A 16,668-nucleotide genomic window follows, 5' to 3' on the forward strand; every position below is an offset into this window, starting at 1 on the left:
TACATTGCTTCATTGCTGAGCTGCTCAGTTTTCTGAATGTGTGGTCAGAGTGAGGATAGAAAACAAGGGATTGCTTTCAAAGATTTTCTTTTCAGATACTCACAAATAGTGTCTATTTGAGATACAATTTGGAACAAAAAGCATCTTTCGATCCTTTGCTATGTTTGGATAGGCAGACAACAGCAGAGTTGATTTATTTATTTATTTATTCTTATTTGCACTTAGCTGGAAGGTGATAGCTCTTTCTGTCAAGCATGAGGATGTTTACCTAAACTTTGCCTCTGTATATGAGCGTGCAACACAAACATTTGCCGCCTTGTTCATTCACAAAAAACGGCTGCTGTTCAGTGATCCTCAAAAGACGCTACATGTTAAGGCATATCAGCGTTATGTTTGAACCCAGATTTGTCTCCTGGCTGAATGAACTAAGCAAACACAAGTATGTACACAGATATGGGTATAAGGCAAGCTGGAAAGATCTGTGGAAAGAGAGAAGCTGAGGTCTCTCAGTAATGTGCACCCTGACTACCAAATAGGTGGTCATAGGTACTTGCTGTGCCCACAATACAAAGAGTTCACATCTTGGAAAAGCACTTTTAGCATCAAGAAGACAAACTAGCCTCAGGTCCTGAAAATGGTAGTGGCAAAGGGGGTGAGGACATTGGGTATGAGAGCATGGAGCCTCTCTTTGAGATTGCATGGTACCTAGTCGGTGGCTGGGGTTAAACCATGACAGCATCCATAACCCACACTACTTTCTAATGTGTCTGTTATGTTTGGGAGGATGCATACACTATTCAGAGAGAGATAGTGGAGCTGCATTCCCCTTCTCCACTGCCACTCCTCAGACCAATGTTAGCCAGGCATCCAGTTTGATAAAAGCTGCCCTTTCCATGTTGTGTACGTAATATGTTTCACCATCTGCATTCTATAACAGGAGGAAAGGGCTCATATGACACAGCTCTGAGCTTCCTCCAAGATCTTCATGGACATGTAGTGGGAGACACGGGGAATACTACCTAGGAACAACCTGTGAATATAGAACCATTAGGGAATGGCCCCACAGGTCTTAAATACTGCTTTGCCTGTGCCTGGCTTGCCATACCTCTCTCAAGTGTGAGATCCTGAAATTTGTGTAAAGGCAGTGAAGGACATAATCTCCTGGCTTGGTAACACCTCCCCACACATGAAAGTTATGCACTGGTCATCCAGTTTTGAAAAGCAAAGTGTTTGCACCTGCCTGTCAGCTTGGTGACAGCAGTCACCAAGGCCAGTGCTCACAAAAGGCATCCTGTCCCTTCACCTGGAAAAAGAAGTGCCAGAAGATGAGGAGGAGTTTATTCATGGTGTCCATATGGGCATTGCCTTTGCAGCTGAGGGACCAGATATGTTCCTCTGTCGCAACACCTTACAGTGTGTTGTCCAAAGGGGCGAGGGGGGGGAGGCCTTTGAGTAACAAGTGCCCACAGTTTTACATGGATGGAAAAGGGCTTTTGCACCTGAGCACTGGTAGGGGTGGTGGTACCGCAGATGAAAGGGCTGTGTGGTCATTACCAGATGTTTGTGATCAGTTTCACTTCAGAAAGCAGGAAACCACATGCAAAACAGGAGCGCAGAAGTGCGTGGCCAAGCTATTTAATCTTGCAATAGGCTCCTCAAACCAAGTACTTCTTAAGCGAAAGGTGCATCATTGCCCCCGGTTCGCCCCTCTTGCATCAAGTGACTTGTGAGTCCTTGATGCAGCCCGAGATCGGGATGAGTTTCCAGTCCTGTGAAAGCCCGTCCGACCCCTTACTGGGGACGGGACAAGCCGTCAGCAGACGCGCATTTTGGTACGTAAAGAAGGTTCACGAGGGGAGCAGCCAAGTATAAGGCTCGGCTCGGGTGTTGCGCCGGGCGGTGGGGCCATGAGGGAGGCAGCCCCGCCGCGGCGGGAGGCGGGCGGGGGCGGTGCTGGCGGCGGGGCGGGCTCCGCGGGCGGTGCGGGGCCGGGGTGGCCGCCGCCTCCGAGCTGGCGTGGAGCAGAGCTGCGCCGCAGCGAGCAGAGCCCGACGGCAGGTGCGGCACCGCGGAGGGAGGGCAGGCGGGCGAGCAGTAGCCCGTGCAGGTCAGTGGGGGCTGTCAGGGGCGGCGGGACCGGGGACGCGCTCCACGGCGGCGCTTCAGCCCTGCGGGGCTGCCGTCGCACGAGGGTGCGGCTGAGTGGGGCAGCGGGTGGGGGGTGAGAGGCAGGTGCAGCCATCGCGGCGGCCACGGCCGCGGGAGCCCGGGCGTGGGGACGGTGGGCGCCAGGAAGCCGTGGGTATGAGATAAGGCCGTTCATGCCTCCTTTTTACGGGGAACTGAAAGTGGCCTGTGACACCTATGGGGTTTTGCAATGTGACTGCAGGGCATGCAGGCTGATTTTACCAACTTGAACTCCTCTCATGATTTAGGGGCACGAGATAAAATCATTTATATTGCACGACAGCCTTCTGTGCCATACAGAAATCTACTTTATTCTCACAGCACGCGTTACTGATGTATTGACATCTTTGGTAGTTCGTGGCATGGGAGTTCAGACTGTACTACAGAAAACAAAGTAGAAACTTCATAATAACTGTAGTTGTACTTGTTTCTGTTACCTGGAAAGAAAACTTCTCTGTGGGCTACTTCTAATTACTGCTATTCAGTTGTGTGATGCTTAGATGTACTGAAAGGATCTGGTCTCTTGATTCAAGGATTTCATGGGCTGGAGAAACAGTCCACTGGTTGATTCTGAAAGTCATCCAGCATTCAGGCACCTGAGAAAAATCTTGTGGATTTATTAAACAGAAAATTTACCTAAAAGTTTTTCCCCAAACCTTATTGCTTGTGGTTATGGGGTGCTTATTATGTATCTTGCAAATAAACGCATAATACTGAACTAAAGAATGAGCGTAACATGTTTGTTTCAAGAACTGTACCAAGTATTTTCCTTAGGAAGTTTTGTTTTCAGCATGAAGACTTTAATAGGATTGCATCATATTAAAGATGTGCAAAATCAAGACAGACGTCATTCTGGGATGCATAACAGGAGCGTTGCACGTGTGTGACGGTATCTCTTGGTAGTTAAGACTTTAGAATCTTTGTCTGGTATCAGTACTATCTCTGATTTTGGACACCTGTAGTTCCAGCAGAGTCTTACCAGTGAGGCAGGAGATGAGTAGCAAAGGTGATCAGAGGTCTAGAAAACATCACCTATGAGAAAATAGTGAAAGGACTGGAATGTTAGAGTCTTGAGAAGCAAAGACTGATGAGAGATGTGATAACAATCTTCAACTGTGTAATTGATTGCTGCAGAGTGGTGGGAAACAAACTTTTTCGCGTCCAATGGAGATGTAACATGAACCAGCATGCTTAACTGCAGCAGGAGACAGTAGGTTAAATGGTAGGGAAAGTCCTGTCTAACTGTACAGGTAGTTAAGAATTGGATTGTCCAGGTAGGGCATGAAATCTCCTTTGCCGGGGGTTTTTAAGAGCAAATCTAACAAACATTTACCAAAAAGGTGTAAGGCAAGGATGACTCTTATTGTAGGAGATGCTGCCTGACCTTTCCAGGTCCCTTACAGATCTCTTATAGGTCCCTTACAAGAGTGACAGGAGTCCCATACTGTAAACTCACAGTCTTGATCATACATATGGAAGAAGCGGCTGTGTAAGGTAAACTTTGACTGTAGTCTCAAAGTACAGTTCTGTTGAAATGTATTACATTGTTCCCTTCACATCTTCAATAATATAGGTAGAGTCATGAGCAGTCCATGAGACAAAACTAGTTCAGTTTATCTCTATTTTGGCTATGCTCAAGTTTTATTCTTCTATTATGTTATTCTTTGTGCAGTTATTGTCAATTTACATATTAATTAATTTAAAGAATTTACCAAGTATCTCTTCCAGCAATAGCTTGTGAAATTAGCTTCACAGTCCAAAAAGGGATCTTGAAAGTTTTTTGAACATCCCTGTAAGAGTGGGAACAGAAAAGACCTAACCTGTCTTTCTAGGTTGTTATTGTTCCATGTCTTCATGTTCTGCACTTAGTACTTAGGCATTGAATAAAGCTGATTCAGTCTTTCCAGGGTCTCTTTACAAGACAGACCTTTTTAATGCTCTTAGTCATCTCTATTGTCAAGATGTCTTCATTCCTGCCTTTTTTCTCTTCTTTGAGCTGGCGTGACCAGAACTGAGAGCCCAGTAACCCTTGTTGAATACGTGCTGTTCATGCAGTGTCTTCTTGGCTGCTTCCCATCACACCCGCGGTGGCGCGGCAGTCTAGAATGCTTGAAGAGACCAAAATGTGCCTTATAAAATGCATTGTCTTGCATTTAGTTTTTCTGATGTCAGTTTGTTTCCCTCTAGGCTATCAGAGTTTCTCTGAATCATCTGAAAGGAAATATTTTGCCAGGGCATAGCAGCACGGGCTGCCCATGGAGGGGTGGCAGAACACAGCATGGCAGCCAGGCCTGTCCCACTGCCCCAGGCTCATGTGTTGGGCACCTTCCTGGGTGCGGGCAGAGGTCAGGCCTGTGATGGGCCCAGCTTGGCAGGGCTCATGGCCAGACAGGGCAGGGCTGTGGCAACTGGCCCTTCTGTAGTATCCATGAGGGCTAATGGCTCCAGGGGCTGAAACAGGAAGGAGCCAGTAGAGACCTGCTAGTGCTGTGTGGGCTGTGACACATATCAAAGCTTCACTGGTCTTAATTTTCTATTGAAAATGTGTGAAATCTACACATTAGCGCAGTAGTGGGTATGAGAAGATGTGGGCTTTAGGAAAGATGAGCGTACAGAGACTGGAAGGTGAACTTTGCCATCTGTACCAGGGTGCCAGTCACCTGGAGATTGCCAGAGCGTTTACCTCCCCCAGTTACACAAAACAGCAAGGTCTCTAAAAGAGTTTTTTTTGCAATAGAGATGTGTGTGGTTCAGCACTCCATCTTTCTGCAGCACATCCTTGGCTTGCCTATGCTGGAGCATGTTGGGGCATAAGGTTTGATGTTCCCAGGACATCTGCCGCCTGGAGAATCCAGTGCCTCTCCTGGAGCACCAGCAGCAACCATGCACAGATCTTTACATCAGAGATGGCTCCATTGCCAGGGCCTACTTGTAAGTAGCTTACTCTGCTAACCCAGAGTAAAGATTAGGGGTAAGCAGAAAATAGTGAAGGAGATTGCTACACCATGGCAATATAAATTGCCCTGTTAATTTTTTTTTAAAAAAATAAGACTTAGCATTTCTTCCCAGCTTTTGCCCTTGAAAATAGACTGAGCCCTGTAAGATTTGTGTGGTGCTTCATTTAGAACTGTACTGACTGTGACAAAAACCAATATATGGTAGAAGAAAACTTGGACAAAATGGCTTATGAAGCTGTTTTCCTCTCTATAGTTTCTGTGGTAGTGGGATACTGGGAGACTTACAAAAGAAATTTTTCTAAGTTACCATTAATCTGCACAGGCATTGTTTTAAAGCAGTGCTGATTGATTTAGCCTTCCAGGGTAGATGTCAGGCACACTATTCATGATTAACAGTAGATAGAAACCAGGGAGATGAACAGTGTTGATCATACTGAATAATATTATGAATGGAAATAGGAGTACAAAGTAAATACATGTCAACCTTTTGGAATTTTGTGTGATTTATATCATTTTGGTGTTGGACTGAGTAATTGATCTTTTTATCAATGTGTTTTTATGCTGTAATAAACTAGTATTTAAGTAGTGAGAAGCTAATTGCTGCTCTAAGTAAAACATACGGGCACTGGAATGAGACACATTCTCTGTAACTAAGAACATGCAAAAATTGCAGGGAAGTTTGTTTGAACTTGATGTGGTGCAAAATAAAGCTATTGCTTATGCCAATGCGAGATTTGCATTTTTGCTTGAATTCTGTCAGTTCAAAGTAAACCTGTTAAGAGTACTGCCTTAGCACATTAGGCAATCTAAATTTCTGCCATGTGTATTTGTACTTTAAGACCTCTTTGTAATCCAGACTTTTATATTCCAAGATATTTTCTCTCCCCCAGTAGCTTGTTCTGAAGCTCTGGCTTGAGGCTTGAGACATTGAACCCAGAACAAAGATAGGCTGGAGGCTTTTCAGCAGTGTAGGCAGCAATAAATTTTGATGTGGCAAAATGAGCAGATTCTGGAGATTGCAGGGAGTAGACAAGGAGGGACTGGAGTCAATTGCACCTCCTCTGGGGCAGGAGTTGAGAAGTGGCTATAAAGGCCACCTGCCTTGGGCTGTAGGACTAGGGGTGAGGATCTCCTGGGAACTGACAGGGGCACATAGGAATGACAAGGCTCAGGACATTTTAGGACAAGGACTGTTTGGAGGAGCTTTGTGGCAGCAGCATCTCTCTTAGTCTCTCACACTTTTCATCCAGACAAGCTCTTCTCATTGTCTTCTCCACTGTCACATGTTGTACTTGCCTTATCACCTCTGCAGCCACACATTTTCTCTCGCACTGGCAGTTCCCTTTTCCTCTTCATTGGCTCATGCCAACCCTCCTCCGTCTCCCAGGCTCTGGGAAAAAGGCTACTAGAGTCTCAGTGTCACTTGTTCTGGCTGCTGGGAAGTTGATAAAGGGAGATAGAAACAGACGTATGGATACTGTGCAGAGGTGAAAACAGCGACCTTAAACAGTGAAAACAGTGACTTTATAGAACAAAGTTTGCTTCTCTTGCAGCCTGTGTGACATGAGAGGTATGGCATAAGGATATGGCAGGTTGTGCTGCTACCTCATGTACACTCATCTCTGTCCTTAGTGCTGGTAGCAGAAGTACTATATAAATGGGAGGTGCAAATCAACAGTTTGGGATGTAGCTCTGCCATCCCTGTCTTCTTTGACATCAGTAAAATCTGCTGTAGAAGTGGACCACTTGCTTATAAGTGTGTTGGTGTAAAAGACCTCGAACAAATAAATAGTTATGGGGTTTTGGTAAGTAGAAACTATTGGTAAGGGTTCTAAATGAGACTCCCTGATCTGGCATATCTATGACTGAAGCAGCTGTGGCATGCTGTATATTTGCTGATGTGACAAAAGTTGTAGGATTTAGAAAAAGATGTTATCTGTGGAATGTGCTAGAAAAGTGTCTTTATCCAAGCTGTCTTCAAAAGGGAGAAATTGAGTTGTTGGAATGAAGAATGTCCCAACTTCTGTGGGACACTAATACCTGATTATCTGAGAACAGTTGTGTATGTTTTAATGCCTTTATACTGTACCTAAAGCTCTGTATTTTTTTTTTTTGTATGTAGCCCAACTTATCAAATGTATGATATTGATTCACATTATTCAAACTGTCAATCCTTTTCTTCTTTCATGTAAATTGTCAGAGCCATAGTGATGATAAAACATGTTCTAACTTGCCTGGACTCACTTACAGCCTACATGAACAGAAAGAGGAAAAAAACCACCCAGAGCTCTAGTTTGAGATTAAGCCAAGAATTTCTAGAGCATGCCAGCTTGTGTTTTCCAAAATAGTTTATAAAAATCTGTACTTTCTTCATTAAGTAGAGTTAATGATTTCCAAAAGTTGTGGGGATTTTTTTAGTCAGAACTGTTGCCACAAATGAAAATAAGACCAATTAAGGTGATTTCAAGACACGTAAGAGAAGAGTAGTGTAGCTGGTTTAACAGCAGGAGCATTTCAGGACTCAGCCATTAACAGACACTTGGAAAGTCTTGTCAAGAGCACCTTGTGCTTCTTTTGGTCTCAGTAGGTAATTCCTATTCCTACCTCCTTATGAGTTCCCCAGTTCCACAACAGCTTGCAGTATCTTATGTTGAGAGGTCAAGATAACATTACATACTTGTATCAACAGTACAATTTATTAAAATAACAGATTATTTAGCTCAGTTTAAAATCTTGTGGTATAACCCTTGCTTCACTAAAACATGCAAAATTGTGTGAACTTTTGCCAAACAGTAGGGGAGCTGCCAGAGAGGGACCAGACAGTCCCATGATGAGCTTTCTATACTGACAGTGTAATGCTTACATTTGAGGGAAGATATCTGAAGTTGAACTTCAATTTTCCTGATGTCAGACACTTAAAAAGTTCAAATGATAGGTGCAATTAGAAAAGTACTTACTGCTTTCAGTGTCCCCAAATGTAATAATTTCTTTTTTGTAGTCTTTAACCCCCTAGCATGTCCTTGGCAGCTCAGACAGACTCCATTAGAGAGAGATCTAAGGAAGGCTCTTTACTAAATGTCTGTTCCTTAAATTGCAGCTCTCTGACTAGATCATCATGTTCCTACTTAGTTGCACTTGGGATCTGACCCTGTTTTCCTACTGTTTCCCTGTTCCTCATTGCAAGTAGAGAAGATAGAATAATATTCCCAGTTAAAAAGGCAGAGTAGAAAATAAACACTGTAAACATAGGTGCAGTGTCCAGTGTGGAGAAGAGGAGGCAGACATATCTGTGCAATACTTAAAGGGTGGGTGAATTATGCAGAATATGACTTGAAGATGGAAGAAGTGGGACCATTGTTGGACTGTTAGGATCATTAATTCCTTGCTTTCTCTGCTGTGGGAAATGTTTTGAAACAAAAAAGCACTCTGTGGAAAGTGACTTTCTGAGATTAGATTTTATGCCCAAGTCAAAAACTCAGGGAAAAGTTATATAATGCTGAACTTCCATTTAATCAGAGGATTGATTGCTTACGGGAAGTGGCCATGGGAGTCTCCAGCTCTTGAAATCTTTGCCTTGATAGCACAGGACTGAAAGATAAAACAGATCACTCCTGGCAGAATGTAAGCCAAACTGAATGTCAGTGGCTCGGCAAGGAACTATATGCCCATCTTTCCCAAGTGGAATGGTATCTGCCTAATTAGCACATTTTGTGTGAAAGGTTTCCATTAGGAAACTGAGTGGGTGGAAGTGAAACAACTTTTGGGACAGACCATAAGATTCACTGTCAACTCATGAGGTAAAACAAAGTGGAAAAGCACTGCCAAGAACATTACGATTATTGGTAATCAGCGGTTCATGAGATGATGGTAGCTGACAGCAGCAAGAAAAAGACATTACTGGAACTGTCCAATACAACAGCATTTCCTTTGCAAAACTCTTTGTACTTTGAAGACTTGGTTCTCTCTGCTCCTCAACACTTGACTAAATGCAGTTCTGGATTCCTCTCCTGGTTCCCTGTCTGTAATTTTTAAATAGAGCTAAGGATATACACGTCTTCTGCTCTTGCAGAATTGCTTATAGGATGGAAAGTTGGGCCACTGCAGGCAGTGAAATCTTGCTCAGAAATCCAAGTTATGTGGTGATTTCATCCTGCAAATTCTGCTACACCAAAATAGTACTCAAGCATGGATGATGGAGAGCTGAAGTAAATGTATAATTGTTTTAAATCCTCAACCTATTTTCTTATTTCTCTCCTGAAAGTAAGTGTGCCAAGACATAGTACCATGGAAAACGCTAATAATTCTTATGAAATAATCCTGTTATCTTTTGTGGGATAGACATTTTGCTGCCTTTTTCCTGAAGTGGTTGTTTCCTAGTCTTGTTTCCTTATACATTTTCATGGGTTGATATTTTAAATCTATTTTTGTTGTCACAGAAGCATGTTTTTATAGTATGGCTGAAAAGGAATTGACTTTCTGTGTTTGTGTACATGCTTTTTTCATCTTTACTATCTAGAACCAGTAACCATGGTTCTGGATATCAAATTAATCTTTAACAAGTTCATTCCAAAACACACATGACACAATTTGATTTTAAAGATGTAAAATATAAAGCAGTGATTATGGACTATGATATAGTTATTATGGCTATATTATAGCCAAATTCTGTAAGTTGCTAATTGATTGTGAATTGTAATGAGTTATACAGTCAAGATAAGAACTGAGAATATAATTTCACATCTTGGAATAAGATCTTAGAAGCAAGAAAATCCATTTTAGTCAAACAGTGTATAAATTTCTTATCATTTAAATAAGGGAACAGTATATGATACTGTACATACCATCTTTGGATGTTGCTAATACACTCCAGAGATTCCTCCAATGAGGCTTTTTTGAAGAAGATGATATTTTTATACAAAGTCATTCTGAAATGGTAAATTCATTAGCTTATTGTGTGGAGTATCTAGACTTCTTATATCACTTAATACAACTATTGTCATCTTAAAGTACCTGCAAATACAACTGTTGCACTGGCAAGTATAGCTTCTATAAAATGTGCCTGAATGTATCAAGTTAGTATTCTCATAGAATTAAACATTTCAGTGTCAAAATTTTGTGAAACAGAATTTCAAAGAATACTTCTTGAACTGGGGTTGTTTCTTTTATATGGGGAAAAAAAAAGTTAGGTAGAGGGTAGAGCGTGGCATATTGCTCTGTAACTGGAAAGAAATAAATTTTATTTATGTTACTTAAAGTTTCAAGTTATACAATATGATGTGTATACTTATTTATTGTGATGGGTTCTTGACTTGTTTGGTTTGAAGGCCCAGTCCTGCAGACTGTGCTATGTTTCTTTAGGCCTGAATGCAACAAATTATAGTCCAGGTGCAGATTTTCTGATTGAGATCACTATTAATTTATTCTGGTTTTTTGTTTTTTTGAGTGGAAACAGTAGTTCACACAGTCATTGTAAGTTGAAAGAGTGACACTTGTAGGTAATACTGTTTTTATTTTACGTGTTCATTATAGTTGAGTTTTTTTTATACTTTAGCATGGAATACAGACCATAATATACTTTACTGTGTATTGATTACATCTACTAAAACTTTGTCTATGAAGCAAAGTTGATGGACAGGGAACATCGTTGTCGTGATTAGAGAACCAATGTAAAAGGTATTAACAAAAGTGGTTTTAATATGAATTTGTAAAAGTGTGACTTAACAGAGTTTGATGACAAGATTCACTCTATTATTTACTACATGGGAGAAACATACAAAAAAAAATCAAGTTAGCATTAAGCTGGAATAATTTGCACAGAGGCTGAGCACACAAAAGAGTAAGGGAGATACTCCCATTGAGTCATGAGGTTCAGAGACCCCTTTGCTTCCTACATTCCTCAGAGAGGAATCTGAGAACAGCTGCATCCAGTCTTAGTCTCAGACCTGAACTATCATTTATATCTAATGGAATTAATACAAAGAGGCAAGGAAAAGTCCTTTGTTAAGTCATGATGTTCAGAGTAGACCCCCTTGTTTTCTAAACTCCTGGTGGAGCTTAGATGTGAATATGTCCAATCTCAGTCTCAAACTTGGTCAATGGTTTATGTCTAATGCAATTAATACAAAGGGTAAGGAAAAGAGAAAATGTTTAGAAGCTCTTAATCTGTATCCATTTTGGTCTGGTTTTGTGTATGTTGTCTAACAGAAATTATGTATTGCTTTATGCTGGATAAGTTAGGTATAGAGCTTTTTTCTTTAACTTGTTCCATGTTTGTTTAATGGTTGTTCATGCTGCTGACTTACAATGGTTTTGACAGTTTATGAATCCCATAATTTAAAAGCTAATAGATGTTTTCTAATAACACTTTAGAAATGGAGGTGAATCTTGTGCATCACGAAGAGCAAATATAAACAAATTATTTTATGTTGGTGCTTCATAGCGTAAGTGCAGATGCTGGGTTTATACCATGACGGACACTAGTAGCACCTCATTTTTTAATGTGCTTTGCACCAAGTATTAAACAATTAACTGGAGCAAAAATGTAAAATCCTGCTATTATTACCTCCAGCATTTTTAGTGTTCTGGTGATAAATGGTCACAGTCTTAGGAATGCTTGCAGAAGGTTAAGGAGTGGATGCAATTAAAAAGAATCACTCCCAAAAGGGAGGCTTCAGAACACTGTGGTCTGAAGAATCTGTGCTAGTAGTGCCTTTTAAACCATGACTTTTCATTTACTGTAAGAAACACAAATTTGAACTGACATTTAACGAATGAATTTATCTCCACAAGCCTTCTTTAAATGAAGTCATTAAAGCTGCATGCATGGTGCTTTTGTCCAGTCATATAATCCTTAGCTTCAAGTGCCAGAATAAACCCTGGGAAACACTGTTTGCTCTGAAACACTCATAAGTGATGCTCAAGATTTCATGTTCTTGGGAACATAGAATATATTAGACTCCTTTTTTATATATAAAGTCAGCTTTCTAAAAGAAGCAAAAAAAGAATTCAAACTCTAATCTACCCTTTTGTTTTAACAGCACATTTGACATTTGAAGAAAAAAGCCCATCCTAACTTGAATGACTCTGGAATATATCTGAAAATGCATCTGGCATCTTTAGAAATGTCAAATTTCTGGCACATATAATAACATATTGTATTCCTTTCAATTTTTTGGCAAACATATTAAAATTTATGACAATATAAAAACTACTTTTTTAATTTGTGGGATTTCGCTGAAAAGTAAGTTATACATGTACTTATGTGAGAAAGCATGACCTGGATTTCGTACAGGCCTGTCTGATACCATCAATGTACAGTGTGTACAGTGTAAGCAACGGTCATAGGTCCTAGCAAGTGTGCTATGTCGTTCTGTTCTTTCTTTTGTAACCTACATTGCTGACAGTAGACCTCTCTTAACAGACTCTATAAAAAATAAGTTATACTTATTTTGAGTTTTTTGAGGTACAGGAACTACTTCGGAAATACCCACCTGTGCTTTTGAAAGAAAAAATGTTGTCTGAGGAGCACTAACCTCTGAGGGCCATTTAATTCACATGTTGCTAATTTAAGTCAAGTTCATTGGTTCAGAAATGTGATACTCCTGAATTATTAACAAATTCTAGGCCCCTTAAAAAGAAAAAAAGCACAGAACTCTTTTTCTGTTCTCTTGAACAGAAAAATTCCAAGTGGAATGGCATGAAGGAAGCAGAATAAGGGAGACTTCAGCTGTTTACTGTATGGGCTATAAGATATTAGATGATACTATTTAAATATTTAATATATATCCCATCTTTAATTTTTAATATTTAAAATGTTTTAAATATCTAATTTAAATACCTTAACTATTTAGTATTTATTTAATTATTTAAAATATTTTATTCTCTATTAGATAAGAGATAATCTGTCAAAGTAGTCTGAAGTAGCATGCTCTTAATGCTAAATAATATTTAATTATTGCTCAAAGGAAGGGGGGGCAAAGTGCTTTATTTCTTCTGGTTCCCTGGGGGAAACCTAAGAGGTACATGGGTGATGAGTGCTTATGACTGTTTAGAATCACTGCTGAGTCTAGTACCAAATCTCGTCCCTGGGACCCAGATGACTCTCCAACCCATATGTTGAAGATTTCTTCATAAACGTAGAGTGGGAGGAAGAAGTTTGCCCTCTTCCCATGTGCTGTAATTTGGCAAGATGAACCAGGATACTGCCTTCTACCCCCACTCCATCTTTGCAGTGCCAGCTTGTGCAGTGCATTGGCAAAGGAATAATTTTCTGCAGTTTTGAACATTGAGGTTTCTGAGAATTTCCAAGTGTGTAACAAGCTGGCATGGCCCTGGATGTTGTAATTGTAAAACAAAATATGTCTCAGACTTGAGGGTAGTTCTTCTCACAGTGACTTGGAACTGTACTCCCATTGTGTTATGAAATACTGATTTTTTTAATCTGAAGATTAAACAGGTGGTCAATAGCACAGATTATCTGGAATGAAAGGAAAGAAAAAGCAAAGATATTGGAGGTAAATAGTTATAGTAGTATTATGGGGTTCAGGGACTTTTTCATAGGGAGAGATGAGCTGTTATTTGAGGTTCTTCCAGCTTAGTAGTAGGAGAATCACTCCCCAGCATCACAAAGGGTATGGCTTATCATAAACAAAGAATGTGATACCTAGGCAGTTATCATACAGGTGGAGCTCTGTGTCCAACTGCTAAGTATCACATATGAAAATTCAAGCAAACAAAGACATATAGGGAACATTTATAACATGTTAATACAAACTCTGACCCCAAACCAACAGCCTGGCCTTCTCCCTGTCCTGCATCTTTGCAAATCTTAATATGGTTTGTCTATTCATTAGTTACTCAACCATGCAGTTTCCTTAGTTGCTTGATGGACTGAAAGAAAAATACATAGTAAAGACCAGGAAGGAGTCTTATACTTTCTGACTGTAATAAAAATAATTGTTTTCATATAAGAGACTGTAAGAGTTATAACATTATAAAGAAAGTAAGCTTAAATACTTGAAGAAATATCTTTAGTCTACTTGTAGGTGAAAAGCAACTAAATGTGTACATTTTGCCTGGTTTTAATTTTCACTTGGGATCATACCATATGTGGAACTGTGAGTATTTATCAAAGGACTAAATTTTGGATATACTTCAAACAGTAAATGTTTATGTTTTCCCTTTTGAGCACAAATATGGTAAATTTCTGTTTTCTTCCCTTGAAAAACTTTAAAATATGCAGGATTTGATTCAGCTGCACCAAAGACAATTGGAGTTCTTTTAAAGTTTTCGCTACTTCTAGTCTTGAATTCCTCTGGAATTTCTACCATTTTCATTCCTTTGGCAATCACAGCCTCCTTTGAATGACTTGTCAACATATTCAGTAAAAACAAGACTAAGTAAAGAACCCCTATCATTTAAAAAACCAAAGAATTGGAAAACCTTAAGTTCTTTTTTGTCTGTTTACCTTTTATGACTCTCCTTGGTTTCATGTCAATGGGTTTATACACCACTGTTAACATGCTAATGTGTAATCAACTGTTTTAAAGGCCAGTCTACTTCATGATACCTTTATATGTAGTCTAAAGTTTGCTGTACTATGTTAAATGGAATAAACATCCATCGTTCTATAGCATAAAACAGTAAAATAAAGTTTTGAAGCTTGAACAGAAACTTTACCAGCTTTTGCCATGGCTACAGATTACTATTAAAAAAAAAGAAGAAAAATGAATCTGTTTGGCCTTTTATTGAGTGTTTCTGAAAATGAGAAGAAGGAAAAAGAGGGAGGACAGTTAAAGAATTGGAAAGGACTAACCTTTCAAATAAAGTCATCATTGTTATCCCCTCCAGCATTTGACAATGGGCTGGATCCATTGTGCTTGATGCTGGAATCCAAAACTGTGTGAAGGATAAACAAAATGAATATAATAAAAAGATAGGAATACAGAAAATATAAGTTATATTTCTGATGCCGTCTCTTACTTGCAGGAAGTAAACAGAGCCAATAGACTTATTCCTTCCTTCACATAGCAAACTTAACTTGAAGTCATCTCTTGTATATTCCTTAACGCTTTTCTCATTTTCACAGCCACTCTTGCAGTCATCATGTTGCACGTAATATCTCAGCTAAGCCAGCTCTACTCTCCCTTTTTCAAAAGTGGAGAACAAAAATAAAAAGATGGCAAGAGAAGAACTGTTGGGGGAAAGAAAGGAGTGAGTGAGGAGCTATTGGCAGAAATGTGTGCCTAACATAGCAGGACCTAGCTGAATTTGGTAACACCGATGATGTTTCTGAAACCTCAGCTGGCTTACTTTTCTAAGGACTTGGACAACACAGCAGTAATGGATGAGCAATTCTCTGTAACACTTCTCAGCTAGGCATGATCCAAATGTAGTCTTTAAATTTCATTAGAAGTCCTTATTTGGATTGGTTCCATTTTTATGTTGCCTTTACATATCTTTCTATCAACATTTGTTGTTAGAGATTGTGATACCTTTCTCTCAGATTTGAGCTGATTTCTATAGTGTTTTACTGCTAAATTATACATAATTATATATAATTATACATAATTATTATCTATAATTGTCAGATATTGCATTATGTGCCCCATTTTACCAACAGTTGTCACTGGTCCAATTCAACTAAATCCCTTAGCTCAGACAAAAATCTCCAAAGCTACAGCTTCAGGTAGTCATTTGTATTAAATCCAGTTAGTTATTTTTATTAAATTGTTTTCTGTTTCCCTGTTTAGTAACATAGACACATATTTATGTGCACACTCAAACTTCAAGCTTTGGATTTCCAGTAGGGGTAGATTCAAATGCTTCTTACGCAGAATCTTATTATTACATGCTAGGTTAATTTCAACTGTACAATTTGAGTGTCAGATTTTATCCTATTGATTAGCTGCTTTGTTTTCCTTGGGTCTGTCCGAGGAGGGAAAATTCTGTGGAATCTCAAGTTGCTTGATAAAGACAGAAATAACAGCATGGGCTTTTCACAGACGGGATGAAATCATGGTTTCCAGGGAGACCTCAGATTCTTCTGTTGCAGCCAGAACTCTGAGCTGCCAACTGTGGTTCCTTACATAAGTTGCTTATCCTATATTGTTTTCCAATCAGTTGTGTATCAGTCCAGCAGCTCAAATGCTGTTGTAAGCCTTCTTTTTCTTTACCCTGTAATAACTAATTGCCGTCCTGTGGCACAACATTCTGTTGGAGTGGAAATAAATCCAGTAAGTGCAAAGTGCCAGAATAAGTTTGATTTAAAAATACAAGCTGTTTTGTGACTTCAGATGTTGGAGCGTGATTGCAAGCTTTCTCTGCTGTAGACTGGAAGAGTCTGTGGGTTTGCTGTGCTTTACTGAATCATATGAAAAAGAAGCAGTCAGCCCATGTCACTTAAGAGGATTCTTTACTTTCATCTCTCTTGGGTTATAGTATATATCAGCTTTTTACTTTGGTCTTAAATGTTCAGCATTGAAATTAGTATAAAGCCTTTATTCAGTTGACAGAAAGGCTTCTT

At 39.8% G+C, this 16,668-nt stretch overlaps 1 protein-coding gene across 4 annotated transcripts in view; it reads left to right on the forward strand.

Moving 5' to 3' along the window:
• The first annotated feature begins 2,023 nt into the window (after positions 1 to 2,023).
• COL21A1 (collagen type XXI alpha 1 chain) overlaps positions 2,024 to 16,668 on the forward strand; it is a 107,084-nt gene continuing 92,439 nt past the window's right edge. For all 4 annotated transcript variants that reach the window (XM_061989716.1, XM_061989719.1, XM_061989718.1 and 1 more), the window contains exon 1: positions 2,024 to 2,107. The gene's annotated coding sequence lies outside the window, so the exon portion shown is untranslated. The remainder of the gene's footprint in view (positions 2,108 to 16,668) is intronic.

The sequence above is a fragment of the Colius striatus genome, chromosome 2 (genome assembly GCF_028858725.1).
Source record: "Colius striatus isolate bColStr4 chromosome 2, bColStr4.1.hap1, whole genome shotgun sequence".
NCBI lineage: Eukaryota > Metazoa > Chordata > Aves > Coliiformes > Coliidae > Colius > Colius striatus.